This window comes from Oenanthe melanoleuca, chromosome 18 (assembly GCF_029582105.1).
Source record: "Oenanthe melanoleuca isolate GR-GAL-2019-014 chromosome 18, OMel1.0, whole genome shotgun sequence".
Classification (NCBI taxonomy): domain Eukaryota; kingdom Metazoa; phylum Chordata; class Aves; order Passeriformes; family Muscicapidae; genus Oenanthe; species Oenanthe melanoleuca.
The window spans coordinates 2,002,602-2,017,174 of NC_079351.1; the positions used below are offsets into that span (position 1 = coordinate 2,002,602).

The 14,573-nt window shown below is 47.1% G+C and overlaps 1 long non-coding RNA gene across 1 annotated transcript; it reads right to left on the bottom strand.

Annotated features, from left to right (window-relative positions):
- Nucleotides 1-7,597: 7,597 nt before the first annotated feature.
- On the bottom strand, nucleotides 7,598-11,197 carry LOC130260559 (uncharacterized). Its single transcript, XR_008841812.1, has 4 exons — nucleotides 11,074-11,197; nucleotides 10,674-10,797; nucleotides 9,619-9,771; nucleotides 7,598-8,047 (listed from the first exon to the last, which is right to left on the bottom strand). It is a non-coding gene; the product is annotated as an uncharacterized LOC130260559 (long non-coding RNA).
- Between the last annotated feature and the right edge of the window lie 3,376 nt (nucleotides 11,198-14,573).

Here is a 14,573-nt window from a genome sequence, read left to right on the forward strand (position 1 = left end):
TTCGTCAAAGGATGCTAATTAAAGGTGCTAATTAAAGCTTCAGCCATAAGTTATGTCCATCCCATGGATGGAGGCTCCATCCCAAGTGTCCAAGGCCAGGCTGGATGGGGCTTGGAGCCACCTGGGATGGTGGAATGTCCCTGGGGATAATCTAAAGTCCCATTCCACAGTTCTCTCTCTATATCCCCACAAATACTCAAATTTGAACCAACAGTTCTGCAGCTTGAGTGGTGAGACAGAACAAACCCCACAAGAAATCCATTCCCATCCTTTCATTTTGAGGCACAGCAGCTTCCAGGAGGACTCAAATGGTGAGTGAAGTTGTTTTCTCCTTGAGGAGGGAGGAGGTGAAACTTATCCCTTGCAGCTGCCTCAGTCATTCCCTGCAGGAATGTTCACCTGGCTGCTGCAGCAGCTCAGAGCTGGCACTGCCCCTGGCACTGAACCTGAGCTCAGCCCATCCTGGGCTCCTCCTGGAAAAGAAATCCATGCCCCAGCCATCAAGAAAAGAATCTGAATCACAACAGAGTTTGCTGGAGGGAGAGCTTTACAAAGCATTTTTTCTAATCCTGGTAAGGAAATTGGTGATTGCTGCCTTAAAAAATTAAATGTCACATCATCTCAACCTCTCTTTGCTTCTCATAAACATCTTGCAACTTGAGGCAGAGGAAATCTGCCCTGGCAGCAGTGCCATGTTGGCCAAGAGGGGTTGGGTTGGTGCTGCAGCCTTCTCTTCACGCGGGTTGGACTGCTGTGTGGTCAGATCATAAAATCATCTGCTCAATTTGGCTTCAAAATGTAAATTTGAGTGATTCAGTGTTTGTTTTATAGTAGCTCTACCTGATCCATCCAGAGAGGCTAAAACCAGGTCTGGGCAGCACTAAAACCAGGTCTGGGCAGCACTAAACCAGGTCTGGGCAGCACTAAACCAGGTTTGGGCAGCACTAAAACCAGGTCTGGGCAGCACTAAAACCAGGTCTGGGCAGCACTAAAACCAGGTCTGGGCAGCACTAAACCAGGTTTGGGCAGCACTAAACCAGGTCTGGGCAGCACTATCACCACTCTGGGCAGCACTAAACCAGGTCTGGGCAGCACCAACACCAGGTCTGGGCAGCACTAAACCAGGTCTGGGCAGCACTAAACCAGGTTTGGGCAGCACTAAACCAGGTTTGGGCAGCACTAAACCAGGTTTGAGCAGCACTAAACCAGGTTTGGGCAGCACTAAACCAGGTTTGAGCAGCACTAAACCAGGTCTGGGCAGCACTAAAACCAGGTTTGAGCAGCACTATCACCATGTCTGGGCAGCACTAAACCAGGTTTGAGAAGCACTAAACCAGGTCTGGGCAGCACTAAAGGATATTGGCCAGCTGAATTCAGCAGAGGGAGCCTGGAATTTCAATGTGTCCCCAGTCTGAGTCCAGCTCTGCCTGCTCCCCAGAAGGGCTGGGGGGCTCAGGCTGTGCCCAGCTCTGCACACCTGGGCTCAGAGTCACCCCCACGCTTCTCCAGGTGCTGATTTCTGAGGTAAAGCACCATCTGTAGGCTGGGCTCAAGTGGCTGGGCAGATATCTGGGCATCAGCCTGACTAGACTGTGTCCCAGAAGGTTGAATTTGTCCCTAAGCCAGTTTAATGTGGACTTTCTGTCACTTTGTGTGATCAGAGCACCCAGGGGAGCTGGGGTGGGCACTGTTGGACACTGAGCACCAAACCCTGCAGTCAGATTTTCCTGAAAGGATGTCCCAAAGCCACTGCTCCTTTCCAAAGGGAATTCTGGGCTTAAATCCCAGTTATCTGAATGAACTCACTGGTCCCAAAGCCAAGCAGAAACTCCACCACTTTTACCTGTGCCATTGGCCCAAACTCACAAAAATCACTTCCTTGGAAGTTGATGTCTCACCAAAGGAATTTCTCAGTGGCTGTTGTGCCTTTCACCTGCACATTCCAGACTGGAGAGTGGCAGGGAATGCTTATTCCTGGAAATCTGTGAGGTTTGAGGGCAGGGAATTAAAAGGCAAGTGGGTGTCTCCCACCATGTGGGCTGGAGCTTCCTTTATTTTCGATATTCATTGGAAAATGTCACCATGTGTCACTTGGACACCTCCATGGTTTTATCAGACCCTGGAGAGTCACCAGAGGAGGGACAGGGACACCCAGATGGGCACAGGGGTTTGTGCCAGAGCCCAGCTCAGCCTGGGGCAGAGGGAATTCATTACAGAGGGAATTCATTACAGAGGGAATTCATTACAGAGCTTGGGAGGAAAAGTCAATAACAGGATTGAAACATTCCCACAGGTTTCTCTGGCATGAGATCTCCCAGATAACTTGTGCCCATGGTAAAATGCGGTGCCAGGTGAGATTTAATCACTAATGAGAGGTGCCCAGACTTCAGCCAGCTCTTGGGAAGCTCCATGAGGTCATGGATGAACGGGCTCCAAGGAGAATAAAGAGCAATACAGATGATTTTCTCCAAGAGATTCACAGTGATAAGCACAATGCAGTGACTCAGTGCAGGGCGAGGAGGTGCTGGGGTTTTCACATCCATGAAAAAAAATAGTGTAGCATAGAAAAATCTGATAATAATGCCTTTTTTTTTTTTTTTTTTTTTTTTTTAATCCAGTGGTTGCATTTAAAATGGAATATAATTCATAGGAATTATAGGACATTTACTGTACATTACCCAGGAGTGCTCTGCCCATGAGGCAACACTTCTTAGTGTGATGAGAAATAAAAAAATGCATAAAATCGCTTCCAGTGGGTTCTGAGGTAGCTCCTGAGTGACCAAATTCCCTGTCCCTTGACACCAACCCAGATCACGTGCGCTGGGTCCTGATTCAGGGTGGAATTTGTTTTTCCCATCATGTGAGAGGGAGATGTCACTCGGGCACGGGGACACGAGGAGAGGGCTCAGCAACACGAGAACCTGCTGCAGATCCCTCCTGGAAGGACTCACAGCTCTCTGGAAACATCTCCCTCTGTTTGTTTTGGCTTCCAGAGCTTCTCTGAGTGTGATTACCAGCAGTTAGAAATGGGAATCCTCGTGCTTCGTGCTCGGCTCGGAGGACCTGGGTTGATTTCTGACCTTGTCACAGTGTCACAGCGAGAAAAAGAGATTTAATTCATCTGCAGGTCTGTTTGTACAAGGCTGCCCTGCACTGAGGTGAACCCTGTGTGGAATTCACACAGATATATATAATTATATAGCCATTTTTAAGAGTCTCCAGTGCTTATATATAAATATATAAACCTCTCTAGGCTGCTTCAGAGGGGGAAAATCCCCCCTCACATCCCTCTGAGCCAGAGGATAGGGATGGATTTGTGCCTTGCAAGGACCAATGTCTTCATTAAGATCCCTGCTCGCTGGGCAGTGACAAATCTTCCCTCAGAACACGGTGATTAAGGTTTAATTTTATTCTGGATTATGGGCAGCTCCACTTGCAAAGCAGCCAAGGTTGGGCACATATTGCCTGGAAATGAGCATCCCTCCCCAAAGGGCTTAAGCAGCTTTGGATAAGAAATGATGGTCTGGGGAAGATTAGGAGATCTCCAGGCTAAGAGGACGTTCAGAGGAAGTGCCATCATGGGCTCAGGAGGAAATGCTCAGGGGCTGAGGCTTCCAAATTGCTGGGGAGATTTGGAGGAAGATGGTGGGGAAAGGATAGGTTAGTGCATTTACAGATTCACAATGGGTGGATTTACAGATGGGGGAAGATGGCCAAATGTATGGGGATGGATGGGGGGGGATTGTTTATAAATCAGCAGCATTGAAACATTTCCAGGCTTCAATTTGCTTAGAGAACCAAATCAGCATTTCTGGAGGTTTTATGATGTGGCAGAAACCAGGAGCATCACCTGAGCTAAGTTTAGGTGGGGAACAAAACCTGTTTGCCCAGCCCTAGAGCTGAGTTTGGAGGGCTGGAGGAGCACAGAGGGAAGGAGGAGAAGCCAGCCAGGGCTGGGGTGCAAATATTTGTCCTGATATCCAGTTCTCTGCTCCTGCAGATTTTCTGCTTTTCCTCCCAGGTACAGGTTTATTCTGCCAGAGAATGGTATTTAAATGCAAGCAGTGCTGATTATTTGCTCTCAAACACATGTTCTTCCCTCCCCTGGGAGCAGGGGAGGAGGACAGTGAATGTTTCACCCTCGCTGCAGTGACAGCTTTGATTTGTGGAACAGCTTGGAATAAAACGCCGGTGATTTTTCATGGAAAAACCAGTGGACATAATTTCTGTGTGTCTCAGAGAGAACAGCAGAGAGCTGAAATGCCTGGACACACCATTGTGTGAGTGCCAAAATCCTGGATGGATACAAAACTCTGTGTTTGCAGCCCGGAGAAATAACATTACAACCATCCCTGCTTAAGCAGATTCTGCTTGTTTATTGTTTTCCAGCATCTGCAGCTCTGCTCATCAATTTTTCACATTATTCCTTGGCTGTTTCCTCGTGTTCTGTCTCTTTGCTGGTTTGATGTTTTGTTCTCTGGAGATTTCTTCCATAAATTTTTATCATTTCCTCCGAGAAATCTTTTTTTATGATTCCCAGTGAGAGCTGGGACTGTGATATGGTGGAGGCAGAGGAGAAGGCTGGGCAGTGGAAACTCCTTTATCTCCATGCCATGGAAAAACCCCTCTGGCTCCCTGTCAGCCAAGGAAGGTCAAACACAGTCCGAGCTGCAGCCCTGCCAATGGATCCCAAATCCTGTGTTTAATATTGATCTGCAGCTTCATAACCACCACCCTGGCAGTGCTGACAGCAGCCCTGACATCAGCACGGTGACACAGGGCACAAAAATGACTTCACCCTGCCAGCTCTGCTCCCAGCCCTGGGAAGTTAGTTAATTAGGGTTAATTAGTGCTTGCTGGTGAGGGTTGGTGGAGGATGAGGTGGGACAGAGGGGGCAAAGCTGGGCTGGACCAGTGCCTGGGGCAGGGGGTGCTTGGCATTTGTGGTGCAGAGTTTACAGCAGGTTTACAGCAGGTTTACAGCAGGTTTACAGCAGATCCTGGGCTCAGCTGGGCTGTGGGAGGAGTTTTTCCAGGTGCATCCAGCACCAGCCCATCCCTCAGGTGGTTGGAGCTGGAGCTGGAGCTGATCTTCAGCTTTGGAGGAGGTTTTTGGAGATTCATCCTCAGTTTTTAAAGGGATTTTCAGAGATTGGTCTTCAGCTTTGGAGGAGGTTTTTGGAGATTCATCCTCAGTTTTTAAAGGGATTTTCAGAGATTGGTCTTCAGCTTTGGAGGAGGTTTTGGAAATCTGTCTGTGTTGGGCTGAGCCCAACCCTAACAGGGAATAGGAAGGTTCCCAAGGAGCAGAGTCAGGACCTTGGTGCTGCAATCACATGGAAAACCAGACTTAGACATCCCCAAAATTGCTGGGCACATCCAACACCAGCCCATCACTCAGGTGATGAACCAAATCCTCAGCTCTGGAGCTGATCTTCAGCTTTGGAGGAGGTTTTTGGAGATTCTTTTTCAGTTTCAGAGGACATTTACAGGGATTGATCTTCAGCTTGGAAGGAGATTTTGGAAATCTGCCTGTGATCTGGCCAAACCCAACCCTACACAGGGTTCCAAGGAGCAGAGCTGGTGCCCTGGGGCTGCAATCACATGGAAAACCAGACTTGGACATTCCCAAAACTGCTGGGCACAACCCTCTGAAGAATGATGGACATGGGGTGTGCTGCCCCCACTGCCCTGCCAGTGCTGAGTCTGGGGATTTCTGTATTGAATTAAAATCTAGAACCACCACCAGTAAACCATCCAAAGCCCAACAGAAATGGGAATGTTCCAAGTGACCACAGTGGGCCTCAGGAAAATGGTTCTGAGCTGACAACAATTCACAGAGTAACTCCTGTTTTAGTAAAATGAAGGTGCAGGAAGAGAACTATTCAGACTTGACAAAATGACTTTTCTGATCCCCACCTGCATCCCATCCATGCAAATCTGTGCCCACAGAATGAATCAATGGGAGCCAGTCCACGAATCCAGCACGAGCCTGAATTTGGGATGGTGTAAATAAAGCACTGAGGTGGCACCTCTGGGGCAGCAGGGCTTCATCCCAGCTGAGGATCTGGCCCAGAAAGTGGGAATAACTCTTTCTGCCCCGTGATTTATGCTCTCCAGCTATTGACTGCTCTGAAATGAGGCTCTGTTATAAACAATCCGGGCAGCAAAGGAGGCAATTGTGCCTTAATGAGCCCATGGTTCAAAGCACTGCCCTGCTACATTGACCCTTCTATAGATCACAAAGTCTCCTTGATTTAATTACCTCACAGAACCCCAGACCAGACAGCTCCAAACCTCATTTATGCCCTGATCTTGCTATTTTTTTTTTTTTTATTTTGGTGCACTTTGCAGTGATTTACAATTCAGCCAAGGGACTCTTCAGGCAGCAGAGAAGAATTGTTTAGAGGAGTTTGTGTGCAATTACATTTTTCTGAAGGAAAGAAAAAGGGGGGAAAAAAATCACATTTTGAGACTCTAAGGTCTTGTCTCCTTTCCCAAGCACAAATAATAAGCAGCTCTGCCTTTTTAAGGGTAAAGGACTAGAAACTTCCAGGGTAGAATTAAGGGAATTTCAGTCAGAGGCGAGACACTGCACACTGGAAATGTTCCCATTGGGAAGTTCCCAATCCTGACGTGCAGCTTTCAGCAGATATTACAGGATTGTTCCACCAGCATTATCTCAGCTACCAGGGTATTTATTTTCCCCTTCCAATCTGTGGCACAGAGCAGTGGAAACAATACAAAGTTCCCTTGCATTCACCAGCCCCTCGCCCCTCCTGCCTCAGCAGGAGCCTCTCATCAGATGAGCCTCAAAACAGCCTCAAAAATTAATCCAAAATTAACCAAACCACCAAGATTACACCTTGATTTCTTCTGGAGCAGCTCTGAACTGCATCCAGATGTGCAGCAAACAGCCCTGGCTCCTCTGCTGCTTCCTTGGCACGAAGGGCTCCATCTCCCCATGGCAGGGAGGGATGGGAGATAAAACCATGGGTTGAAATCACAGAATCATGGAGCAGTTGGGGCTGGAAAGCCAAAAAGCTCATCCAGTCCCACCCCTGGGATGGGCAGGGACACCTTCCACTGTCTCAGGATGCTCCAAACCCAGCCTTGGATATTCCAGGGATGAGGCAACCACAGCTTCTCTAAAAGTTTTGCTCCAGAGAGCACCAGTGCTGCTCATGGATCCTGCTGGGGGCTGATTCAGGACAAAAAAATAAATAAAAAAAAAACGAGCAGGACAAAAAAGGCTCTCCCAGGCTGGAGGTTGAGGCTGGGCTGAGTTTGGACCTTGCACCCACCTGCCCCAGGACAGAGCAGCTCTGGCACCTCCAGTGCTGCCAGTGCCAGAGCAGCTCCACACTTTGGTGCTCGTGTTTCTCTCTTCACATTCTTGTTTTGTGACAGAATTGGATCACTAAATCTGCCACATTATTCCCTTTCTCCCCCTCCCTCCCTCCTTGATTAGCAGAGACACTTATTCCAGCTTTAATAGGGAGAAACAAGTTCCCTCTGTCCTTTTCCAGTCCTAAAAATACAAGAGTGTGTTTTCCAGAGAAGCTGGTGATTGAGGTTTAAATGTTCAACCAGAATACATTAAAATGCTCTAAATATCCAGGAGAAAAAGGGAGCCCTGATACCCAGAGGAAAGTGGGGTGCTTGAGCTGAGTTACAGCACTCTAATTATTGCTACTGCCAGAGCTTAAAATCTACAACATTATTTTTAGGCCCTCGTCCAATCCACAAAAAGATCTCTAAAATAATTGCAAAAGGACCTCACTTGAAGACTGTTTGTTTTGGAAAAATAGAAATCTTTGCTCCATTTCAGCATATTTCAGCCTGGAGAGCAGTAATATTTTATTTGTGTTGAAAGAAGGCAGAGACTTATTCAATATTAATAAATGGTTTACAGCATGGGTTAAAGTTATTTTCTTATTTTCTTATTTTCTTATTTTCTTCTTATTTTCTTATTTTCTTATTCTACCCTGCAGTCCTGCCCAGGAGACTCCACCCCTGGGGGAGAAGATGTTTCTGCTGAAAGGACCTGAAATCAAAGAGAAATAATATTCACAGGGTAGAAATCTGCCCAAATTGAGATGTTTTCTGCTCAATGCTCTGCTACATTTTGCACAGTGGTGCTAATTAGTGGTGTGAGCTAATTAAGAGCTGTATGTTAATAGCACACCTGGCAGGGCAGTGTGCTCCTGGCCAGGACAAAGGGACCTGACCCATCTCTTGGTTGGAACCCTCTGAGCCCCTGGGAGCTGTGCCACAGTCACTCCACGACACTCAGGACTCAAAGTCCAACTGTCTGTGCTCAGAGACAAAGAAAGGATGGAAAAGAGGTACCAGGAGAGAGAGAAAAGGGAAAAAAACAGATCCTCAGTCAGGGGGATGCACTTTAATGGATGAGCTTTAGGGTCCCTTCCACCTCAAAAGGAAAAACCAGAATTGGGAGATGCACTTTAATGGATGAGCTTTAAGGTCCCTTTGAACCAAAAAAAGAAAAAGCAGACCCTGAATAAGGGGGTGCACTTTAATGAATGAGCTTTAGGGTCCCTTCCATCCCAAACCATTCCAGGATTTTCTGTGGGTTTCCCTGGGGAGGTTTTCAGCCTGCAGTTGATGGAAGGGATTGAATTTTGGCTATTCCTGAGGATGCACAGATCCAAAAAAAAAAAAAAAAAAAAAAAAGCATTTTGTGCCTTCTTGATGTTTTTCTTTGCTTTGCTCAGTGGAAGAAAGGGGAGAAGGGAGAATGTTTAAAGTCCTGGCTGTGGCTCAGCTGTGGCACAACCCTTCAGGCTGCTCATGCCCCTCTGGCTCCCTGGCCACAGGGATGATGTGATTGTGGTCACCAAAGGCCCTGCATCCTCCCAGGGTGGCATCAAACGGGTGACCCAGCTGAGGGGCTGGCACCTGGGGAACATCAGCCACAGAACCCCCAGGGACAAAACCCCAGAGGAGGAGAACAGCTCTGTGTGAGGAGAAAAATGACAGCAATGACAACAGCATGGAGCTGCAGGCAAATCCTGCATGAGGTGTGGGAATGATGGCTGGGAGTGCCTCGAGGGACAGGTGGGCACAGGTGCAGGAATTCCCTGTCCCCCTCACCACTCCCACCCCTTGGGTTCCACTGGAGTGACTCTAAAACCCAACCAAATCTGCTTTTTTTGCTCAGAAGGAGCAAAACCCGTGGTGATGGACACTGCTGACCACGGGCCTGGCTTTTTGATTAATTGCAAATCAACAGCAGAGTTTCAGAAAGCCAGCTCAGCTTGGTGCTGCTGCTTTAAACACTAACCAAGCCCTGCTGCAGAACCCACAGATGCTGAGGGGAGAAAGCTCCTTCCCCTCCATTTTTACCTCAATTTTTTTATTTTTTTAAGTGCTGCTTTTCAGGGCTGGGGACTCCTCTGCAGGCAGCAGCTGAGTGGGGCTGTTTATTTATAAGAGTCAAGCAGAGCCACACAAAAGGTTATGGCCATGGGCCAAATGTCTTTGACATCATAGCCTGTCATTAATGGCATAAATCCTCCGTGATTTCATTTCCCACTGGGCCAACCAGCATCTCTCCCAGATTATTTCAAAGGAAAAAAAAGTCCAAACATTTACCTTCAAAGCCCAAACAGATCGTATCGTCCCAGCCTGCTTGCCTGATATGAAATATATTCCCTTGCACATGGCATTTTTATGGCAGCTATGACCACTCCTGGAGCTCGTTTCAGAAGGAGATTGGCTCAAAAAGAGAAATTTTCTTATTGTTCCCTAAGGGGAAAAACAAAAAAAATGGCATTTCATTCAACAAAACCTTTTCTAACCGCTGCACTTTGCTCTTTTAATGTATTTTTGTCCCCCAGATCTCTGTCTGAAGGAGAGAAATATTTAAATGTTCTCTGTGCCACAGCCTCTTCAGTGTGAGAATATTCAGTGTGGACAAGCTGGAAAAGTTTTTCCTTCACACCATTTTTATTCCATTTTTTCCATCATATCCATAATGATTATGTGGAAAACATTAGGAAATCACTCTGAAACATGAAAGGTCTGAATAATACTTGAGTATTTTACCTGAATACCTGAATATTTTATCTGAATGATACCTGAATAATACCTGAATATTTTATCTGAATAATACCTGAATAATGCCTATAATACCTGAATATTTTATCTGAATGATACCTGAATAATACCTGAATATTTTATCTGAATAATACCTGAATAATACCTGAGTATTTTATCTGAATAATACCTGAATAATACCTATAATACCTGAATATTTTATCTGAATAATACCTGAGTATTTTATCTGAATAATACCTGAATAATGCCTATAATACCTGAATATTTTAATTTAAATCCTTTGGGATTTTAAGTCTTCCTCGCCTTCTGCTGATGAACAATGCACTCCTTGATAAAAAGCCAGGTGGAAAATATTTGATAATAATATCAGATAATGTTTGACCAGTCATTGCTTTTTACTGAACTGGGCCTAAAATGCCCAGGAAAAGTTTTCCAAGCCAGGGCTGGCACTAAACCTGCTGGGATAAACCAGGAATTCTACATTAGGATGAAAAAGCAGAGAGTCAGAGGGTTGGGTTTGACCTCACTTTTTGGAATATTTGCTGAAATGGCTCCAAAGTCCCCAACTGTCCAAAAAGTCAGGGAATTACCTGAGTCCTGAGATCCAGATGAACTCAGAGAAAGCAAATTTAGGCTCAGCCCAAGGCCAGGCTGGGTCTGGGCACCACGAGAGGGGATTTGGTGCCTCCTGATGCTGCTGCAAACTCCTGGAGGCTCCAGGAAAAGGGGATCCCATGGAGCACCCAGAGTGCCAGGGAGGCTGAGAGGATCAATGGGAATTTTCCCAGAGCAGAAAAGAGCCCTCAGGGGATTGAGGGAGAGAAGCAAAGTCCCCCCAGCCTCTGGTGATGCTGCTCGGAGGAGAAATCTCATGGAGCTGGATGTGACAAAGCTCCCTCTGAGCCACCACTCCTGTCCCCATCCCACCTCCACCCCACACCCCAAACCCCTCCCCACCACCAAAGCACGGCAGAAACACCTCCAGCATACCTGAGGAAATAAATTTGGACGTTTCCATTTATTTTTTTTTTTTGAGCAGAATCTCAGGAGGCACCGGCGAGCGAAGCAGGGCTGTGTCAGAGCTCTCCTGCCAGAGCCAGGGTTAAAATATCCCTGCAAAGCACCAGTAGCTTCACTCTTATGACTAACACATCCCAAAGGTGCCATAACATGCAGGGAATTCTGGGGTGCTGGAAGGAGTACAGCCAGAGGAGGAGAGGTTCTGAGGAAAGCCAGCCAGTGATTTTTCCACAATTCATCATCCTCACTTTTTACTCCGCTCCTCCAAGTGCAGGGATGAAAAGTCCCACAACTCCAGCACGGACTGAGCCAGCCAAGAAAAAGAAAAGCAGCTTGCTCTGCTCCCCAGGGCACACGTTATGCCTGTTGGTTAATGGTTTTTTGATAGGTGGAGGAGACAAATTTCAAGGAAGGAATGTGGCCATCTCCTATCAGAGACCAAATCTCAGCTCTGCCCTGCTGAGGTGGCTGGTGCTGGGGCAGGCAGGGCTCTGAGGGGAGCCTGAGTGGTTTTTGGCACAAATCTCCCAGGGCAGGCTCCTGTCTGGGGAACTCTGGGGACTCTCACAGCGCTGCTGGAAATAGGCACAAAATGGTTTGGGTTGGGAGGGACCTTAGAGGTGATTTTGTGTCACCTCCTTCCACTGTCCCAGCTGCTCCCAGCCCCATCCAGCCTGGCCTTGGACATTCCAGGGATGCAGGGGCAGCCACACTGCTCTGGGCACCTGTGCCAGGGCCTGCCCACCCTCCAAACGAGGAATTTCACCCCAAAATCCCACCCAGCCCCACCCTCTGGCAGTCTGAACCCATTCCCTGTGTCCTGTCCCTCCATCCCTTGTCCCAGCTCTCCTGGAGCCCCTTCATTCCCTGGAATGCTCCAATAAAATCACCCAGGAGCTTCTCCAGGCTGAGCAGTGCCAGCTCTCAGCCATTCCTCAGACAAATTCTCCATCCCTCTGATCATCCTTGTGCCTGCTCTGGACTCTCTGCATGTTTTCCTGTGTGGGGCAGGGCAGGAGGGGATGAGCAGCAGGAGGGGGATCCCAAATTCTCTGGTACAGACATTCCTTGGATGATGACCTGGCTGTCAGCAAAACCCCACAAACCTTTAGAGCCAATAAAACCATCTGGGAAAATGCTGGGAAGGTTCCTCTTGACCCCCCAGCACCATCCAAACCTTTTCAGTGACACAAAAATATCTGTGGAAGGAAACCTGCCAGGCTGAGAGCACTCTACTAATTAATTACACCTCAAACACATGCAAATGGTGTTAATGTGTAACAAAACGTCCAAGTGTGAAAACCCAGGGCACAAGAGCCCTGGTTAATCATTTCTGGAGCAGTGGCATTGTCGCTGGGGGTGATGCTTTAAGTTTTTAGCTTTTATTTTTTCAGATCCCGTGCATTAGTGCATAACTGAGCTCCACAGAGTGCTAGCAAGGTCTCTTCATATTTTGGGCAGGCAAAAAAAAACCTTCCAGGCCTGAGAACCAAGGACAGCCTCAGGTCCCAGAAAGCATAAACAGAAGTGAATTTGTGGGGAGCAAACTGGGGGAATGTGGTTTCATTACCTGCAGCTTTAATTGGAGAATTAACCACTTTTATACAAATAGATCAAACTTTAATTGTCTGAAAAACTGGTGACCATTGTTCATCTTGGGTGCAGCTTTTGCACTGCCCAAGGTGCAGCTGTTGAAAGCCTTTAATAAATAGTTACTTTTATTCTCTTGACTGTCCACCTCTGCTCCAGGTTCTCTCCAAGGCACAGAGTGATTCCTGCAGAGGGTGGAAAGGAGGGACAAGACGTGGAAATGCTGCTCACATTCCTCCTCCTGCTCTGTCCCAGAGTGTGCCTGAGAGCACAGCTGTGAGCAGGGCATGGATCCCTGCTGAGGCCACTCTCATCATCAGCACAGAAAGCTCAGAGCTGTCACAACATGCTGAGCTCCAGGGATTCCTGGGGCAGCTGGGCTGGCACATCTCATCTCATTGGCATGGATTCACGAATCTCACCCAGGGTTTTTGTCCAGAGGTTCTGAGGATGTTTAGTCAGTGCATACCTGGAGTTAATTCGACAGAAAATCTGTCACATACGATGCCATGGGACAGGTGATGCCTAAAAACAGAGGCCAGACAAAATTAAAGGAATAAAAATTTGTAAAATGAGTTCTTTATTGAACTTATTTACTGAAGGGCCTTCAGGTACATTTAGGGCAGATGAAGCCCCACTCAAAATGGACAGTGGGTCACAGGTTCTCACACTTTTATAAGTTTGGTCCATTTGCACATTGGGGGTTAATCTCCCAGTTACAGCTTCAGATAATGAAGTCATTTACCCCAAATTTGCTCCCCCCAATCACTTCTGTTTCCATCCCTGAGGCAGTGAGGTGTCCTTGATTCCCAGCCCAGAGAGGAATTGTTGTGTCTGCCCAAACTGGGAGAGCAGCAGCTCACACTGGGTGTGGAGTTTAGTTATACACTGAATAATTGCAGAATCACAAATAGATTAAAATATAAAAGTTGAAATGCTGAGGCATCACAGGCCCTGCAGTCCTGGCAGCCCTGACCCAGGGCAGGGGCAGCAGCAGGATTTCACCCCAGCATTTAATGAGTTATCAATAAATGCCAACACACTCCAACTGCATGGAAATGTTGCAGCTCTGAAGGTAAAAACCAAAACCAGCAGAGTCCTGAGATCACAGCCTGCTGCCTCTGCCAGGAGGGAGGGATCAGAAGGGCAGAGGAAAAGCCTTGGAGAATTGGAGATAAATGCTCCAATAGAGCTCCAGTATTGGCTCTAATTAGGATAAATCAGGGCTTCCCTAATTGCTTTTAATCCTTTGGTTTCTTCTGACAGGAGTGACCATGCCCAGAATGAGGAGAAGAGACTGGGGGGATCCAAACCCTCAGTATCCCACTGCTGCTCCCTCCTGCAGACAGGGATTCTTTTTATTCCAAATTATCATTTTGAAATGCAGCCTGTGCACTTCTGCTGCTCCATGCTCTTGTTGACTTTAGTTTTCCTGTAAAGTTTTCCTTCTTCTTTTTTTTTTTTTTTTTTTTTTTTTTTTTTCAATTAGCTGAGGGGTTTTTATTAGAGCACAGGCATCTCTTGCCAGACTCTCCTGCAGAAGGCAGGATGGAATTCCCTGTTTCCATCCCAGAGGAATCCTGTCACCTGCAGCAACCAACACTCTCTTGATTTAGCTGTAAACAGAGAAAAATAACAGATTTTGATCTGCTTCCACCTTTCCAGCAGAAGTGAAGGCAGTGCAAGTATCAACGTGGGAAAACGGTAAAAAACTATTTTTTTTGGTTTTCTTGAATTCTGTGAGTGAATGGGAAGAATCCCACAGAAATGCAGAGTGCTGCTTTTCCCACAGTGACATTCATCCCTCCTGGATGCAGCAGCACTGCCCTGCTCCAGAACATGAAAAGGCTTCAAAAACAGAATTAAAGCAGAATTAAAGT